This window comes from Nycticebus coucang, chromosome 9 (genome assembly GCF_027406575.1).
Source record: "Nycticebus coucang isolate mNycCou1 chromosome 9, mNycCou1.pri, whole genome shotgun sequence".
NCBI classification, from domain to species: domain Eukaryota; kingdom Metazoa; phylum Chordata; class Mammalia; order Primates; family Lorisidae; genus Nycticebus; species Nycticebus coucang.
In genome coordinates, this window is record NC_069788.1 from 114,116,382 (window position 1) to 114,136,417 (window position 20,036).

Sequence of the window (20,036 nt, forward strand, 5' to 3'; positions counted from 1 at the left end):
GAGACATTAATCTGTTTCTCCAAACTACTTTTGTCAAACAAAAATAACATTAGTACATATTTCTATTAAGTAGAATAAGCCACAGTCCATAACATTAGGGAAGAAAAATTGTTTCTCCAATTGTTAGTACATTTAAAGAGACTGAATAGAATATTCCATCTAGATAGGCCAGAGCTCAAAGTCTATAATTGGAGGAAGCTAAGAATTTCAAACAAAAACTCTACCCTAAAAAATATTAAAGAGACAAGCAGAGCCATCTTTTGCATTTTTTGATTGATGTTAAATGCATGTACATCTGATAACCACCAACATTTCTACTAGGAACTATGGAGATTAGATGCTCAAATTCTTTAATTAATACGACTATCTCATAATTTTATCAACACTATTGAGCTAAGGTCTCAGTTTAAGAAAGCTGATAAGCATTGTATTTATTTAATGAATCAAACAGTTCTCTAAAAACTAGTCTTACAGACATTTGGCTATTTGGTATTTATATATAAAAAATATATGGCTTGGCACCTATAGCTCAGGGGCTAGGGCGCCAGCCACATACATCGGAGCTGGCGGGTTCGAATACAGCCCAGGCCTGCCAAACAACAATGACAACTACAACCAAAAAAATAGCCAGACGTTGTGCAGGCACCTATAGTCCCAGCTACTTGGGAGACTGAGGCAAGAGAATGGCTTAAGCCCAAGAGTTTGAGGTTGCTTTGAGAGATAGCCATAGCACTCTACCCAGGGCGACCATAGTAAGACTCTGTCTCAAACAAATGAACAAAAATTATATGACACAGGGGAGCCCTAAGCAATGCAACGTGATCTCTGAAGCCCGCAGATCTGTAGAGTAGAGGTGGACCAAGGTAAAAGGCTCTTCCCTACACATTTATGGTATATTTTTCCTCATCACAGAATATTAATTCATGGATCTGATCAGATTATACTGTTAGCATTTTCCAGGAAAAAAAGGAAAGAAAAGAAGGAAACACTCTGAGAAACACCCCATTCCCATCCTTAGGCCCAATTTAAACATTCAGACTAATACCCCATTTGGCTCACTGAGGGGTAAGGGGAACAGAAGAGACGCAAATGTTTTTTTCCCTCTTCTGTCATTACTGTTTTTAACCTAACATGTCTCAAAGTGTTTAGCTCCATGGTGATGGGAGCAGGCGAAAAATATAGAAACACTGAAAGAACAAATTCCCTTGGCATATTTTAGGGTTTCTCACGCAAAGCTTACCATGGAATTATAGAAACATACAAGTTGAAAATAGATTCTTATAACTGAGTACTGGTGTAAAATGAACAATCTCCCTTATAAAAGCTTTTTAAAGTCTGCTACATTACCCCCACCAGGAAGGAAAAAAAAAAAAAAAACTTGAATTTTTAAAAATTATTATTTCCCAATGTAAAGAAAACAGTAGAAAACATATTCATTGTTTAGAATGAATTCAAGGCTGAGTCGCTCCTGCCTACAATCCTAGCAGTCTGGGAGGCCGAGGCGAGAGGATCCCTTGAGCTCAAGAGTTTAAGACCAGCCTGAGCAAGAGTGATGACACCATCATACTCTACCCAGAGCAACAGAGGGAGACACTGTCTCAAAAAAAAAAAAAAAAAAGGCCCTTTCTTAACAACAATCTTCTGATAAGTAATCTTTTTCTTTTTTCCCAAAAAAGAAGAAGAATGGACCAGGCGCAGTGGCTCACACCTGTAATCCTAGCACTCTGGGAGGCCGAGGTGGGTGGATCGCTTGAGCTCAGGAGTTTTTGACCAACCTGAGCAAGAGTGAGACCTCATCTCTAGAAAGAACTAGGCATATGGCGGATGCCTGTAGTCCCAGCTACTCAGGAGGCTGAGGCAAGAGGATCACTTGAGCCCAAAAAGTTTGAGGGTGCTATGAGCTATGACACCACACACTCTACCCAGGGTGACAGAGTCAGGCTCTGTCTCAAATAAACAAATAAATATATAAAATGCAACAAAAGACATAATAAAAACCTTTTTTAAAAATAAAAAAAAAAAGAATTAATTTAAAAGGATATTTTGCCCTCTTAGGGAACACTCAGCAGTGCCTGACGGTATCGCAGTCTGAAATGAGTGGCACAGTTGGCATCTCCTGGGTAGAGGCCAGGGATGCCGCACAGTCTCCCACAGCAAAAAATCACCTGGCTCCAAATGCCAGAGTCCTGAGCTTGAGATCCTGATTCAGAACCATTAATGCTCGAAACACAAAGTTTTGTCATCACCCAAGTTTCAAAACACAATCCCTTTGGTCAAAGTAAAAGAGGCTCCACGGCTCCCTGCACTCCTCATAGACTCATGCATGTAATGGTTCTAGTTTCCACTCAGGGTACAGCCCCGAAAACCCTGCAGGAGAATAATTCACCACTGAGTAAGTTACAAGCTTAAAAGAAACGTAGGGCAGGGTACTATACATTCATGAATAAACCTGAAAAGGTCTTGTTTTGTTGTTTTAGCTAATATCAAATATGTATGATAACTTATTAAGGTAATATTGGGCTGGGTATGGTAGCTCATGCCTGTAATCCCAGTACTTTGGAAGGCTGAGGTGAGAGGATCGCTTAACCCTAGGAGTTCGAGACCAGCATAGGCAACAGAAACAGACCACCTCTCTACAAAATAATAAGAACTAGCTGGGCATGGTGGTACATGCCTGTAGTTCCATCTACTCTGGTGACTGAGGGAGGAGGACCATTTGAGCCCAGGAGTTCATGGCTACAGTGAGCTGTGATCTCAACACTACAACCCCAGCCTAGGTAACAGAATGAGACCCTATCTATAAAGAAAAAAAAAAAAAAGAGTATCTAGCCGGGCGTTGTGGCAGGCGCCTGTAGTCCCAGCTACTCAGGAGGCTGAGGCAAGAGAATCGCTTGGGCCCAGGAGTTGGAGGTTGCTATGAGCTGGGTGAGGCCATGGCACTCTACCGAGGGCCATAAAGTGAGACTCTGTCTCTACAAAAAAAAAAAAAAAGATAGTATCAATGGTATTCTATACATTTTATAGTAGTAATAACAGGTATGGCACAATTAATTTCTACTTACTAATCCTTACTTGCTCAAGATTGGTGGTGCAGTGGTTCATACCTGTAATCGTAGCAGTCCGGGAGGCCAAGGCAGGTGGACTGCTTGAGCTCACGAGTTTGAGACCAGCCTGAGCAAGAGCAAGACCCCGTCTCTACTAAAAACATAAAAAGTGAGGCAAGATGATCCCTTGAGCCCAAGAGCTTCTATTGAGGGTGCCAGAATGAGACTCTGTCTCAAAAAAAAAGAAAAAACTTTCAAAATCTCTTTTTCCTCAGAGCTTTAAATAGATCCTCTAGGACAGTTAAACATACTGCTAAATTTAGTTAGTACTATTTCCTGGACACCTATTCTGTGAACTGTCCTAAAGCCTGAGGAGAGGACAGCGAACACAGCAGTCAAGCCATGGCTCCTGAGGCGCTTCTGCTCTAGTAGAGAGCTAGAAAAGCAAACAGATGAACAGTGTAAAGGTCAGATCGGGGGAGGTGCCTGCCACTCAGAAAATAAAAATGCAGTGATATGGTCAACAGTGGCTGGCTATTTTCAACTGATTTGCTCAAGGAAGGCCTCCATGTGCAGAAGACATTTACGATAAGGTGACCTAAATGCCATGGAGCAATCAGCTGTACAAGGAAAGGATATTCCAGGCAAAAGGAAGACAAAGTAGACAAACCTAAGACATGAACCAACTTAGCAAGTCCAAGGTAAAGAGAGCCAGTGTGGCCGGAGGGGGAGGGGAAGTGACAAGGGGCAGAAGAGACAGATACTGCCCAGTGGTGAGGAAGCTTGGGGGTCCTGGTTGGTCACAGGGGTGGGCTTTAAAAGCAACATGAAGTAGGTGCAGGTTCTACATTCTTGTCTCCTGACACGACCCATTATGCTCAGGATGTAAGCAGCTGACATTAAGATGGGATCTGCAGAGATGGGGAGAAGTGGACAGACTTGGGTGTTTTTGGAGGAAGAGATAAGGCATGCCGACACATTAGATGTGGTTAAGACACATGACATACTGATGGACTGAGAAAGAGAAGAATCACAGATAACTCCTGAATGCTTATCTTGAGCAACCAGGTAGATGATTCTTCCAAGGAATTCTACGTAAGACAAGCAGGTTTAAGGACTATAAATAAAATGACCAGCCATCCTAGTTTGCCTGGGATGGCAGAGTTTCCTAGAATGTGAGAGGGAATTAGAATGTTAGAACTATAAAAGTTCCGGGAAACCAGGATGAGCTGCCTACCCTAGACACACACCATGAGTGGTGGCAACTAAACATCAACATGGAGAAACAGGCAGTTGGGAATACAAGTCTGCAGGAAGTCTGAGCTGGAGCAACAGAACTGGAAGACAATATTTAAAATCATGGAACTAGATGAACCTCCAGTGAGAACAGAAGATGGCCCAGAACACAGCTGGCCTTAAGACATCTAAGTCTGCCTGGCTCTCTATCTATATGCCACTGCCCATCAGATTTATGATTCCGGCTTTCCAGAATTTTTGAGCTACCCGGCTTAAACTGCTTGCTTAATTAAAGCTTCAGCTCTGACTACTCCACTCACACACTGTTTCTGATGCCCTCTCCCAGTAGTCACTGATGAGCCTCACTGCCTGAGACAGGCTGATTGTCCATCATTGCCATTTTCTTACCCAAACTTCACTGCAAAAAAAAAAAAAAAAAAAAAAAATCCCACCAACACTACAGACAAATGTCTGGCCTCATTTTTCCTATTCCTAATCCTGTTACTCCCTTCTCTAATTATCTTCAACAAGGATAACCCTCAACCTCAAGAAATAAAATGCTCACAACTGAGGAAAAGGGATACAGACAGAAAGGAGTCAACAAAACTCTCTGAAGGGGAGTTTCAATTGAGAGGGGCCACTGTTCAGCATATTAGTGACCTTGAAAAGATTCCTAACACCCTTGACTGCAACTAACTGTGTACAACGGAATTCACAAAAATGAACAATTATCACAGCGACTCAACAGATGGCCCATTAAACTATGGGATTCATACGCTGTGTCTAGTGACCTACTTCACTAGAAAATGGATAGAAACCTCCCCATTGGCCAATGTGTCATTGGAAAATACCAAATGTTTTCCAGCTGACCTTCAAATTTAACTCTGTCCAGCCAATATGGGCAGAGATAATAACAATAAATAAAACATCAAAACTGCAGCTAATTAAGCTGGCTGTGTTCCCTTCCTCATGGGGCCTGTTGTGCAAACAGCAGCCTCCTTGCTAGTGTATGCAGCCTGTTGCTCATATTGGTTGTTCTAAGGGACCCTGGAGCCCATCCTTTCTGGTATATGTTCATATGTCAGACCTTGTGCTGTCCCCGATCTAAGCTCCAGACAGGTGTGTGCCATGCCTTTGGAAAACCCCAGGGCAAGGTGGCTAGGGTTCACATTGGTCAAATAATTATGTCCATCCACACCAAACTACAGAACAAGGAGCACATAATTGAGGCCCTATGCAAAGCCATGTTCATGTTCCCTGGCCTCCAGAGGATTCATGTCTCAAAAAAGTGGAGCTTTACCCCCATGAGTTTGAAGACATGGTGGCTGAGAAGAAGCTCACCAGATGGGGTCAAACAGATCCCAATCCTCACCCCTTGCACTCATGAGGGCTTCTGCTGTGCTGCACTATCACGTGTGCCTACCAACAAATCTTACTTCCTGTCCCCGCCCCCCCCCAAAATATCAAAAGTAGTCCTGCAGCTTGATTGGCTATCTGCAGCAGAATTACCAGGCTCCCCTATGAGGAAACCCTTTTTCTGTGAGGGTTAGAGAAAAGAAGAAATCTTAGGACATTAACAAATAAAAATTTAAAAAGGGAAACTTCCACCAGATAAGTCTCTCCCATAAAAAGAAACTGAATAGTGGCTCATGGCTGAGCGGGAGGCTGAGGCAGGAGGATCACTTGAGCCCAAGAGTTTGCGGCCAGCCTGAGCAACACAGAGGGACTTGCTATCACTTAATTGAATGTACAGATTTCTAACCTTATTCTGAAGCACAATACAGCTACAGAAATAGCCACATTTAATGGATTCTAAGTAGTACATATTTGCCCAAAAGAAGAAATACATAATTTGTGTATTTTTAAAATGCCTTTGTTTCACCGTCATTCCAATTACATCACTACACAATGCCTCACACAGCCTCTACATTTGCAATGAAGATATTCATAGTTTCAAGATGTAATTATCTGAAAATCATCTTTAATTGGTACGTCTTCAAAAAAAATGTGTTCTGTGATATCATTATGGCTTTACAAGAATAAGCAGAGCTATTTAATAAGAGGCAATCTGGCAAAGAAAGATGAAGCAACAGACATTGTTTGGGTGAAGAAATGAACGAAAAAGCCAAGGCAGGAATCTTAAGGTGCAGCTCACCAGCACTCACTATCCAAGAGACAGTGACAGTCAGAGAGCCGTCCCTGCGGCTGAGGGGGTAAGATGCCCCCAAAGCAGTACTTTAACAAAAAATTTTCTAGAAAATTGATGCAATACAAAATTATTTTCATAATAAAAAAATCCATCCACTAATGAAATATAAGACACATATGAACAAAAAACTTCAATGAGCCGTTCATTCAGAAACTTTTTTTTTTTTACTTTTAAATGCATATAAATTTCCATAGAGTTTCTAAAGATAACAAGTTATTACCAATGTGAGCTAAAGAGATATTAGGAGTGCTCTTTACATGAAAATCACATAGAGCAGAAAGCAATGAGCGCCATAGTATAATCATGACAACTCCATTTTTGGATGGACTTGGAAATTTTGTCCAGAGAGATGACATGAAAACAATTTGAGGATAGGTATAACCACACGTTAAAAGGGGGGGTGGGGGGCAGTCCCTGCTCTTGGGTGACTGCCCATGAGGAGGACAGGAGGACAGGAGAGGTACAATCATCTCCCTCCGTGGCCTCTTCTCTGACCCCCAGCAGACCTTCCTTCTGAGAAAGTCCCAGGAACCATCCGTTCTTTGAAAGCTTTACAGTGAGCTCTGCTGAGACCTAACCCAGGTCCCCAAAACCTGTGTAGCTTCAGACACAAACACAGTTAGTCGCATAATATCTGCTCAATAATTATTTGGTGATGGGGAAAATTAATAATATCAGAAGCAAAGGAAAACCCAGGAATATGTAGATAGGGCGTTGTGGACTTGAAAATAAGGCAATCACAAAATTATAGGGCTTTAACAGTAGAAGCCACAGTGTAAAAAATGCAAGTATGAAACTTAACAGTAAAACAAGGATGACCGTTTCTACAACTTTCAGTTGGCATGGTACTTAAAAGTTCTAGCTTGTTTAATAAGGCTAGAAAAAGACATTTTGAAAGGTATAAAGATGGGAAAGAAAGAAGCAATTCACAGGCATCAATCATGATTATATGTATCTGTCGATAATGTCCACACATGATATTAGAAGTAAAAATTGAATTTAGGAGGCTTGCAGGATATAAAGTCAGTATATAAACAGCAACTGTACGCCTGTATAGTAGCAAATGAACAACAAAATTTGAAGAACTATATATAAGAGCACAAAACATCCAATAGATCTAATAAAAATCTAATACGTGTAAAACATGCCTAAAACCTCTCTACTGAAAGTTACAAAATGTTACTGAGAGAAATTAAGAGAAGAGGTTCATGCATGGGAAGACTCAGTATTATTAAAATGACTCTTTTTCTCCACAAACTGAAAAACAGATGTAGTGAAGCCTCATTCAAAATCTAACATGTTTTTATAAAAATAAGTGATTCTAAAATTTGTAAGAAAATGGAAAAAAATCTATAATACCCAAAGTAATTTAAAAATGAGAATAAAGTTGGAGGACTTAAATACCTTATTTCAAGCCTTATTACAAAGCTACGGTGCTCCAGACAGTGTAGACTTGACATAAGCACAGACAAATAGGACAGTGCAACAGAAGAGACTCACACAGTATTGGTCAACCGTTTTTTTCTTTCACGACACCAACTCAGCTCAATGGGAGAGCAGTCTTTTCAACAGATGGTATTAGATCAGCCATCATCAACCTGTGGGTCGCGACACACGGGAGCTGTATTAAAGGGCCACGGCATTAGGAAGGTTCTCAACCTTCCTAATGCTGCGAGCCTTTAATACAGTTCCTGTGGGTCTCGATCCACAGGTTGAGAATCGCTGCTCTACAGGATTACTTTTCATATGCAAAAAAATTAGAGATGCGTAATCAACCTAAATGTAAAAATCAGCCTAAAGCTTCTTGAAATAAACACAGACAAGTATCTTCCTAATACTAGATAAGCAAAGATTTCTTAGAAAATACATGATAAAAAGCACTAGAATTTGACTTTCTGTTCATCATTGAGAAAATGAATTGGCAAGCTACACACAGGGAAAAATATTCATAATACATGCATCTGACTAAGAAATCATATCTAGAATATGTTACTACTATATATGTAATATACATAAAATCTTTCAAACCAACAATAAAAAGATAGTAATAATTTAGCAAAACAGTTAAGACTTGAAAAAGACAGTTGGCAAAAAGAAAAAACAAAAAAATCTGGCCATATGAATGGCTAATAACCACATGAAAAGATGCTCAAAATCATTAGCAGAAAAAGCAAGTTGAAATCACAAGATATGCCCACCTGAATGGCTAAATTTTTTTTTAACTGATAATATCAAATGATGGTAAGAAATGGGAATGCCTAGAACCCTCATAAAATTGTTGCTGCAATTATAAAATGGTGTAACCATTTTGGAAAAACAGTTAAGCAGTTTCTTACAGAGAATAACATGTATCTACCCTATGACATAACAATTCTGTTCCTAGCTATTACCCAAGACAAATGAAACTGTATGTCCACAAAAGGACTTCTACAAGAGGGTTTATAGAAACTGTATTCAACTCAAGTCTTCAAAACACTTAACATCTATGCTTTTTATTTTTTAAATCTTTTTAGAAATGGGCTCTCACTCTGTTACCCAACCTGATGGCACAATCATAGTTCATGGCAGCCTCAAACTCATCAGCTCAAGTGTCCTCCCACCTCAGCCTCCCGAGTAGCTAAGTACATACCATCACACCCTGCTAACTTTTAATATATATATATATATATTTTTTGTAGAGACAGGATCTCACTATCGTCACCCAGGCTAGTCTCAAACTTTTAGCCTCAAGTGATCCTCTTGCCTCAGCCTCCCAAGGCTTGAGCCAGCCCACACAGCCCAAGATCTATGCATTTTATTGAATATATATTATGCTTAAATTCAAGAGGATTTTTAGGAATAAAGATAAAAGACTGACAGAGTAACCCTCTTCCTCTTCCATTTTTTGTTCTCCCCAAACGGAAAGCAAGAAGAGAGAGAATAAGAAAGCTATTGGGGGAGGAGGGCTGTCAGCATGTGCTTAAGAACAAGAGAGGGCCAGGGGACATTCACAGACACAGATGGAGAGGGAGGAGGCAACGGAATCACACGGCTGGAGAATTCACATCCCAGAGAAGTCAGAGAGACTAGGAGACAGAAGGAAGAGCTCAGCTGTGGAACAGAGTAGGGCTTCATAAAGCGTGGCAAAGGCACGAAGCTAAGAATAGAAAGGAAGGAGCTGGGCCAAGCACTCTCCAGAAGTAGGTTTGTTCAACAACAGGCTGGATCCATGGGCTTGCCACAAAGCTGTCTCTGATTCCTTTGTCTCCCTCAACCCACAGTCAATTAATTACCACTGATTCTTAAGAGGTTTTCTTCTCTTTTTTTTTTTTTTTTGAAAGAGTCTCACTCTGTTGCCCTGGGTAGAGTATCATAACATCATAGCTCACAACAACCTCAAACTCCTGGGCTCAGGTGATCCTCTTGCATCAGCCTCTTGAGTAGCTTGGACTGCAGGCACCCATCATGATATCCAGCTAGTTTTTCTGTTTTTAGTATAGATATGGTGTCTCACTCTTGCACAGGCTGGTCTTGAACTCCTGAGCTCAAGCGATAAACCCACCTCAGCCTCCCAGAGTGCTAGGATTACAGGTACGAGCCACCATGCCCAGCCAATTCTTAGGTGGTTTTCAATTCTTTTGTGCCCTTCATTGGGAAACGTACTACACGGGTAGCCTTACGTTACTACTGTGCAATTACAAGTTATATCAGGCAAAGGACTAGACTCTTTCTCTTGACTGATGTATGCATTGTGTCAACACAGATTAACTTTTATGGAAAGGAATATGCACCAGCCCGTCTGTTTCCTTTGCTCTTTAAATGACTTGTTTCACTACTTTTAACAAATAACTATGCCTCTGAGCCTTTATTTACTTATCCTTAAAATGGAGGCATCATAAACATAATGTTTAGTAGAATCCTTATGTTAGTCAGACATTCTAAATATGAAATGCATGTCCTCCAGGTTGATTTACTCATCTACAGGCAGAATTTAACAACTGATAAATGATTTAATAAAGGAGCTAATTCATCTCATATGCAATAGTAAATTACTTTTACCAGAGATAGGGAGAAAAAATTGTCTACCATGTTTCACGAAAAGTTTCTGACTGCCATATTAGAGAATTTAGACTCTCTTTTCTCTCTGTATTACAGTACTCTTTTTGAATGCTATATGCTATCATCCTAATTTCAAACAATTTAATGCCTAAATAACCATGTCTCTTCAAGAAGAATTCTGTCCTAAGAACAGTTAGGAAAAGATATCACTTCCAACATAACTGACATAACCTTTTTCTTGTTATCCCTAACTGTAACATTGTACTTTTTAAAACCCCGAAATTCCTGAAAACAAATTCTGTGAATCAGCTTTATCGGCCTTTCATCGTATTTTGATTTCAATATACTTGTATATCAGAAAGAAGCCACAACATGAACTCAGAAATGTCCCTCTCATCAGGCAGGCTTACAATACACGCAGTAATCAGCCCAGCTCTCCCCCTCAGCAGAGCAAGCTGCTGACAGTGAGCGATTAGTGCTCTGAAACAATTCCAAGAGGCTTGTCGGTGCAAACTATCGCCAGCTACGAGGACTGTCGAATCTCTGTGATACGGTATTTTTAGAACTCCCCATCAGAGTCAACACAGGTTTACTATAAAATGCAAGAAAGCGTTTGTGATGAGGAGCCGCTGCCAGGGCAGAAGCACGTTCAGGCCTGCTTCCAACGCGAGAAGGCCCCGATCCCAAGGGAAGCGCCATTCAGATGATCCCTCACAGCAAAGCAGCATCTCGTCACTCAGGTCTTGCTAACAACACAGACGATGGCAGCTCCCCTTTCTAGTTGTAGTAATACACTTTATTCCTCGGTTACTCTAGGAGAAGGGGGAAGGAAATGCTCCCCTTCCTTAATTCTCCCCGCAAATAGGTCATGAAATGTTAGATTTCCTTAAGTGCTAAGGTGACAGCTGACATCGCTAACATTTCACTGACACTTCTGGTTTTAGTTCTATTGCAAAGGTACATCCTCATTCTTTCAAATGCAGGGTTTTTTGCTTGTGATTATCTTTCAAATTATTTTAGGGAAATTTTTGTGAAACTGTGGATAAGTCAAAAATTCATGTTATTTTGCAATGAGTTCCACTGTGGAACCAATGCAGCATAGATGGCTCGAAATACCAACGAAGTATCTGGGAAGGATGTGAGTAATGAACACACAGAGCATCAGTAGTTTGTGAAGTTCCATTCTTGTAATTCTAATCTTGAGAACAAGCCACGTGGACACCCTGAGGTGGATAATGATGAGCTAAAAGCTATACTGGAAGCGAATTCATCTTAAACTACAAGCGAATTAATATCGTTCTTATCATATTATTCTTACAACAATATCAGACCACTTGAACCAAATCGCCGAGGTAAAGAAGCAGATGGATGAATTCCTCGTGAATTACTTGAGCATCAGCAGAAAAATCTTCTTAACACTTGCCTTTATTTGCTGTCATGACATAAAAGCAAACCATTTCTACACTGTATTGTTACGTGTAATGAAAAATAGATTATTTTTAAGTCATAAGACTTCAGCACAATGGTTGGATAAAGATGAAAGGCCCACAGTCCAAAACCAAATATTGTAGAACCTCTGCAAGTTGACCACACAAAGCATTGTAACAAACTAGTCATCAAATAGAGGTGATCAACATCAGGAACTGGACCTTAGTGCATATGGTGCATTTCTGGTCTATGATAATTAGGTCACCGTAAGGAGGTGGTCAACTATGGAGGTTGTACCGTAGTCATCAAAAAAAGCTGATGGTGTCTGTTTGGTGGTCTAGTGCTGGTATTATCCACTACAGCTTCCACTGGACATCTACCACCAGTTGGACAAAATGAGGGTGCTTCCAATTAAACAGCCTGATTGGACAACTGAGACAGGCCAATCCTCTTGCAAGACAACACTTGACCACACATGCATAAACAAAACTGCTCAAACTATAGAAAATGGACTCTCCGTCATCTATCTTATTCACCAGGCTTTGCACCAACTGACTACTACTTTTAGGCTTTAGACCACTTCTTGCGAGGAAAAATATATTCAATTCTCAACAAGCTGTGGAAAACGCCTTTCGTGATTTCATCACACTCACTCTCCCGGCTTCTTGCTGCTAGCACGCACAGGCTACCGTTAAGAGGGCAAAACTCTGTTGACGATTTAGGCACATCCTCGGACTAAGTGTACTGCTTCTTGTTTGAGATATAATAAACTAAACTTCTGATTTATCATCAGACATTTCATATTTAACGTCCTAACATTAAAGCCTAGTTTTTCCTGTAGTCTGGGTCATACATCGCTTCAAGAGAAGAGGTCTTCATATCAGTAGGTACAAACTGAAATACCTAAGGGAAGAGAGTTAAATCACAAAACCAAAAGCAGTATCCTGTATAAAAGCTCCAGGAAGCTGTAAATCCATTAGTCAGAGAAAGAGTCCTCTCTCTGAATAAGAAGTGAGATTCGGACTTCAATGTCTGGTATTTTTCATGTGTCCAAGAACCTCATGGTCATTGCCAATAGAAGCCATATATAAAGCACAGTGACTTTTTAATCTGTAAATATTATGACTAATAACTTATTTTAATACAATATATGCTACATTTATTCAATGTGCAAAGAGTTTTCCTTTGCAAAAGGTCCAACCAGGTAAAAGCTGGCCTAATTAAAAAAAAAAAAAAAAAAAGGCTATTTCCTGGAACAGTATTGTCAAAAGCAGCCCATTCTCACACAGAGGCACAAACTAGACAGAGAATATTTATGCTAGGCCACTCAGGCAGAGAGTCATTAACAGCAATACCCTCTCCCACTACAACCTACAACAGAGTAGGTTTTGTATTCATTATCTGGTTTGGAAAAATGGACCAAGGAGAAGGAAGGACTACAGAGCCCTTGAACATGGGTACCAAAGTCCTCCAAACAGATCTCATGACCTTATAAAGATCATGGGTAAAACAATGCAGCTCGGGTAAAACAATGCAGCTCTCTGATCTTGGAGGGAAAAAGTAACAAAAAGGAAATGATGCATCTTCTTTTGTGCTGAAAAACAGCTAAGAAACAGTTACTAAGAAGCCATTTTGCACACCGCTCTGTCCTCCCAGATTTGAAAGTGACACAGCCTGACTGCAGTTAGCAACCTACACACTCAGGAAACAGGACCAAAAAGATCTGCAAAATAAAGACCATAATGACTACTTAAGAAACCAGATTTTCTCTCCTTTTGGTCATTTGTTAATCATTTAAACTTACAGAAATGGGCCTATTTTGCCCCCTTTGTATCTATAAATACCAGAAAACAAACACACACACACACACACACACACACACACACACACACACACACACAAAAACCTCCAAAAAGCAACATGACTCTGCCTCTATCCTGAAATTAGGCGGAAAGTGAGCTTGACCATGAAGCTTAGAAACCTGGTATAGGATAGACGGATCTGAAGCAGCAAATCAGAGGAGGCAGAAGAGAAATACTCCAGTCTGACGCCCCCCGCCAGACTTCACAGATTTACCCACTTTCCTAGCAAAGGACGATGAGTACCAAGTACAAGGATTACTTCTAAAGCAATCATTCCAAGCCGTGGTTCAACACCACCTCTAAAGGATTCCAGGAATCAAGGAACATGGCAAAATTTCAGAGGAAAATTTGAATTCTTCTAGTTTATGGAAGACTGAAAAAATGTAAGAAAGAGTTGAAAATCAGTCCACTGGAAGCTAGACGACTCACCGACTTCTAACTTGAAGAGAAAATAACTTCTCCCTCTTATTGAAAAGAAGATCTTAGTGTCTAACAGTTCAGAAGAAGATCTGATTAAAAATAAAGTGTTCTGCCTATTTCACAGCCTCCTCGCAGAATTAATGAAGTCAAGAAATTCATTTGGTAAAATATTAGAAAGGTTATTTTAAGGAGAGGGTGAGCCTCTCCCTGCCCCGTTAACAAGCTAGCAAGTCAGTCAACCTTTGTGTTAACTAAGAAAAACAAACAGTGACAAGTTAGCTCAAACACTTGGCTCACACCTTGATCAGAAAATGGTAGTTACCTGGTGTGATTCAAGACAATACAAAAACAGTTAAAGGAACAATGGCAGATTTTACTTTTTTTTTTTTTTTGGCAGGGGACAGGTTTGAACCCGCCACCTCTGGCATATGGGACCGGCACCCTACTCCTTCAGCCACAGGCGCCGCCCGGCAGATTTTACTTTTTAAGACTACAAATTCTTCACCTGAACTCTTTTCTCTAATTTGCTTCCTAGATGTCATCCAAGTTCTTTGCCTGAACTTGATTTTATTCCTATCTTCCATTTAAAAAACAGACAGATTTCTCTCTCAGCAAAAAAGAAGGGGCTAGGCATAGTGTTTCATGCCTATAATCCTAGCACTTTGAGAGGCTGAGGCAGGAGGATCACTTGAGGCCACAAGTTTGAGGCCAACCTAGACAGTAACCAGATAACTCACCCTTCACACTCCATCTTTAAAAAAGGGGGGTGGGGGGCGGGAGCTAGGCATGGTGGCACCTGCCTATAGTCCCAGCTGAGCTGGGGTGGAGGCTGCAGGCTGCAGTGAACTCTAACCTGGGCAAAAAAATGGGAGTGGGGGAGAAAGAAGGAAATTGAGATGGGGGTAGCCCACTCTAAAGGAATGAGAATGCGGATTGGTGAAAACAATCTGAATCTCCTGAAAAAAAAGATTACACTACAATTTTATGGAAAACAAAAACCCATCCATCTTTTCATAGTTTCAGTAACCCATTGATGAAGAGATCGTGTTGTAACTTGTTAAGAATCCAAGAAGCAAATAAACATGCAGGGTGAGTCCTTTATTTATGTCACTACCATTAGGGCAGAGAATAGTTAAATGAAATAAATCTAACAAATGGGCGGCACCTGTGGCTCAGTGAGTAGGGCACCGGCTCCGTACACTGAGGGTGGAGGGTTCAAACCCGGCCCCAGCCAAAACTGCAACAAAAAATAGCCAAGCATTGTCACAGGCGCCTCTAGTCCCAGCTACTTGGGAGGCTAAGGCAAGAGAATCATCTAAGCCCAAGAGCTGGAGGTTGCTGTGAGCTGTGATGCCATTGCACTCTACTGCGGGCAACAAAATGAGACTCTGTCTCTTAAAAAAAAAAAAAAAAAAAAAATCTAACGAATGCTACACAAGAAAGCTACACAACTCCCAAAACTGTGGATAAAAGGTAAGAGTTCAGACTTTTGAAAACGATCATACAAAGTCTAAATGTCCCAGAAAGAAAAGAAAGCAGAAAAGACACAATACTACTTTTTAATATTTTTTAAATAAATAAAAATTTGCATTCTTCAACCATTTCCATGCTAAAATCTAAATTTGATGCTTAAAACTAAAACATATTTATATCAGTGAATCACAATTTGAACATTTTCCAATAATATGTTATAAAATATTCTAAAAATTGGCACTATTTGCCTAATATAATTTATTTATTTTAAAAGACAGAATCTTACCATGCCACCCAGACTGGTCTCAAACTCCTGGCCTTAAGTGATCCTCCCACCTCAGCCTCCTCAGTAGCTGGAACTCCAGGCACAGGCCACAGCCACTGGCTTAATATAATGCAGAGCAGTCTCTCAATGGAAGGGACTGCAGCTGCAAGAGTGAAATCCAGCAAGCTGCTGTTGCGGAAATACAGAATCTTCAAAGACGGTGCTATGTGTTCTTGTTAACATTAACAGATGCTGAGACACATTCTTTTAAAAATCATTTGCTTCCAGGGGTGGAGTTTCCCAAAGAATTCCAGACCAACATCTAAACGGACACAGCTCCAAAACTGAGTGATACCACAAAATGCAGACTTCCTGTAAAACAACGGCTACACTCTTTAGTTGGAAGAGTGGGCAGAGGACAAAGCTCTCATCATCGCTCCGTTTATACCACGATGGCTTCAGGGCAAGAAACTGCAGGGATGGTTCCTGGCCAACTAACTGGCTGAAGTGCATCACCGTTCGTGGGGAATGCAAAGAAGCCAGAGGAATTTAAGAGGGCTGTGGCATACACTAAGTTTTTCTGAGCATCAGAGAAGGAAAACAGCAAACAAATGCTCAGAAACTATCGAAACAGCACAAAGGACAAATACTTTCAGATCCAGAAAGATGTCTGTTGCTTACAGAAACCTCTACAGTGTAATGATTTGAAAAACCAGACACTCTGCCAAGTTACGGTATTGAAGGACGAAAGAATGCTAGTGGGATAATCCGGTCTAAATTAGCAAAATTCCATAACTCTGCAATAGAGTGTGGTTAAGTTACACGAAGCTGCTCTAGGGCCGGTGGTAGGGAGCAGAGAGAAGAGGCCCACCAGTCAAAACATGGCCGGGGACAGATGCAGGAGGGGCCAGCTACAGTGGCTCAGGCCTGTAATTCCTGCATTTTGGGAGGCTGAACTGGAAGGAACACTTAAACTCAGGAGTCAGAGAGCAGCCTGGGCAACATGGTGAGACTCTTGTCTCTACAAAACATAAAAAGAATTAGCAGGGAATGGTCCTGTAGTCCCAGGTATTCAGCAGGCTGAGGAAGGAGGATTGCTTGAACTCAGGAGTCTGAGGTTACGGTGAGTTGTAATGAGGTCCCTGTACTCTAGCCAGAGTGATAAAGTGAGACCCAGTCTCAAAAACAAGAAAAGGAAAAAGAAAAAAAAAATCCCACAGGGCCCTGACATTCAGTTATCCCTTGATAATCACACGCAGCCTCCAGTGACTTGACTTTCCTCTCCTATGTTTCTATCAGCAGAGCAGAAGGCATCGCTTTCAAATGTATGTTATTTTCCTACTCTTTCTATATATAGCAGTTCATTTTATATAATCACTGCTCTTAAAAATCAAAACAAAATTCATGCTCACATAGAAAAACAAGCCCTACACAAGAAAACCTCTCCCTAAAAATCAACAGAAACAAGAGATAACCACAAGAGGCTATGCCCAGCTTCCCCTTCAAATGGCTCTTTTATTCTATGATAAAATGGTCACAACCCGGAGGAACAGACACTTGCAGTTTAGATGTTACTAAGTTTAACACATAACCACATACAGATATTTAGGAGTTTCTGGCTGCCATCACCTCCAACCCGTCCCTTCTTCATCACTGGAATGGGAATTTCCCTCCCTTTTTCATGATGTGCTCTGCATTCCGTGAGAACACATCATTAGCCAATGTCAATAATGGCCACTGCTGGGTGGCAAGATCATAGATGGTTTTCATTTTTGTCTTTATGTTTATCTGCATTTCCTACATTTTTCACAAGTTATGTATTATTTTTTAACAGTTATTTTTTAAATTAGCTGAGAACAGAGTGTTCAATGAGATTTTCTTGATGTTCTGAACAAACGCAAATGAATGGATGTTATTCCGAATGATCATCAAGATACAATTAAAGATCAAATTATAGTAACAACGAATGCTGGGCCTTGGCCGAGATCTTTATGACCCAAAGACTCCATACGTGCACAGAGTTGCTGGATGAATCCCGGTTTCTTCATCTTTAAATTGAGGCCACTGTGTAACGATATAATGGGGGTATCATCAAATTTCAGGGATGGAGCCAGATATTCAGACAGAAATAGAGACAGATGGTCCCTTTGCACACACTCTGTTCAGTAGAGCTTTCCAGATTACACAGGGGCCCTAACTCCATAGACCAGACTAATACAATTTAATTGGTTTGAGAAGAAAACTTTTTTTTTTTTTTAAATGAGGGTGGGAAGCTTTCATCCGAGATTAGCATTCATTCAGAAAATTGAGAAGGCATCTGTTACTGGAGGGGATAAGACAAAATCAAACATAAAACTCCTTTAGATATTTTTCCACCCATTAAGAACTCTGGAATTCTTGACTAAAGTCTTAGAGCACTGCCCCTAACAGATATTCACTGCCATGAAAAAATAATTTACCCAAAATAATCTAGAAGCCAAAAAGTATTATTAAATCCCTGTTAAAAGTGTACTTGTAACAGCCCTCTGTTTAGGTGTTGGCTAATAACTCAATTATTTACCCAATATGTAAAGCAAGGGTAACAAGGTTGGCTGATTTGGCTTTGGTACTGAAGCACGGTCCCGTGGCTCCTAACTGTAAAAAGAGATTAAGCCCAAAGGCTAACTGGGTACTAATCCAGTCCTTTTTCAATGAACTGTGCTCATTATAAATAAACATAGCCTAAATCCCTAACACGAAGGTCTTCGTGATTTATATTAGGAACCAAATCAGAACTACCCACTTAACCGGGAATTACTAAAAAGGGTATTCACAGACAAATATTTTACTGATCATAGAAACTCGCTCTATCATCTTTCAACTTAAGTCAGCAGATGTGCTAACAATAACTTTATAATTTGAGCGTCTGATTTTCAACAACTCCACAATGAAAGTGGCATAGCCTAACCTGCAGCAGTGCCCGAGACTAATAAAAACAGCCAAGTCACATGCGCGTGCATATGCACCTACAGACACAGAGCAGCAGCTGTGCCGACGAAACACTAAATTACAGTGAACTGTGGCTTCCTTCAACTCACTGCCAAGACGCGCTCCTCTGAGATGCCCACTCACATATATCCCAATGGGAAGGTAAAGATCTATCCACATATTAAAAGGCAAGTCCTAATACAAGTTGAAAATCCAGTCTTTTTGCTACTGAATAAATTCTGCTTGTCCTTTTCTCTTTAAAGCAGACACAGTAACATGACATCAGGAAGAAAAAAAAAAAACACTAATTAAAGGTTACTCTATCTAGGGAAAATATTTTATACCCCTACACTTATTTACCCCTAAGTGACTTATAAAAGTATTTTAAAGTTTTAACATAAAATAAACTGAAACAAAGTAAAAAGACTTTTGAATTTTTTTTTTTTTTTTTTTTGTAGAGACAGAGTCTCACATACCACCCTCAGGTAGAGTGCCGTGGCATCACACAGCTCACAGCAACCTCTAACTCTTGAGCTTATGCGATTCTCTTGCCTCAGCCTCCCGAGCAGCTGGGACTACAGGCGCCTGCCACAACGCCCGGCTATTTTTTTTTGTTGTTGCAATTTGGCCGGGGCTGGGTTTGAACCCGCCACCCTCGGCATATGGGGCCGGCGCCCTACTCACTGAGCCACAGGCGCCGCCCGACTTTTGAATTTTTTAATAAGCTAAAACACAGTCAACTTTTTATTACTGTAACACTGTTTTTTTCCCCTCAAGTGCACACCCCTCCCATTCACAATACAGACCAGGCCCAGTGTCCCGGCAGAGGTGTCGGGCCTGGGTTTGCTAGAGTCGGTGGGAGAGCACAGCCTGTGCTAAGCATAAGGAAACCAGCTGACTACTGAGCAAACACACAAAAATGACTTCGGACAGATTCATTACCAAGTACCTACTAGGCCTCAATCAATCTGCTGACCCATCATTTTGAGAAAAGGAAGAAAAGGATATCAAATTTCCATTTCAAGTATGAGAGAAACAGACACAATATAAGCTTCCAGGATTCCCCTCCCCCCCCCCCCCCCGCCTCAGTTGTG

General features: G+C 40.7%; 1 protein-coding gene and 1 pseudogene across 15 annotated transcripts in view; one reads left to right on the forward strand and one right to left on the reverse strand.

Annotated features, from left to right (window-relative positions):
• Positions 1 to 20,036, reverse strand: part of SIPA1L1 (signal induced proliferation associated 1 like 1) — a 434,009-nt gene that overhangs the window by 225,959 nt on the left and 188,014 nt on the right. The gene's annotated exons all lie outside the window — the stretch shown is intronic.
• LOC128595149 (uncharacterized) lies at positions 5,215 to 5,339 on the forward strand (annotated as a pseudogene).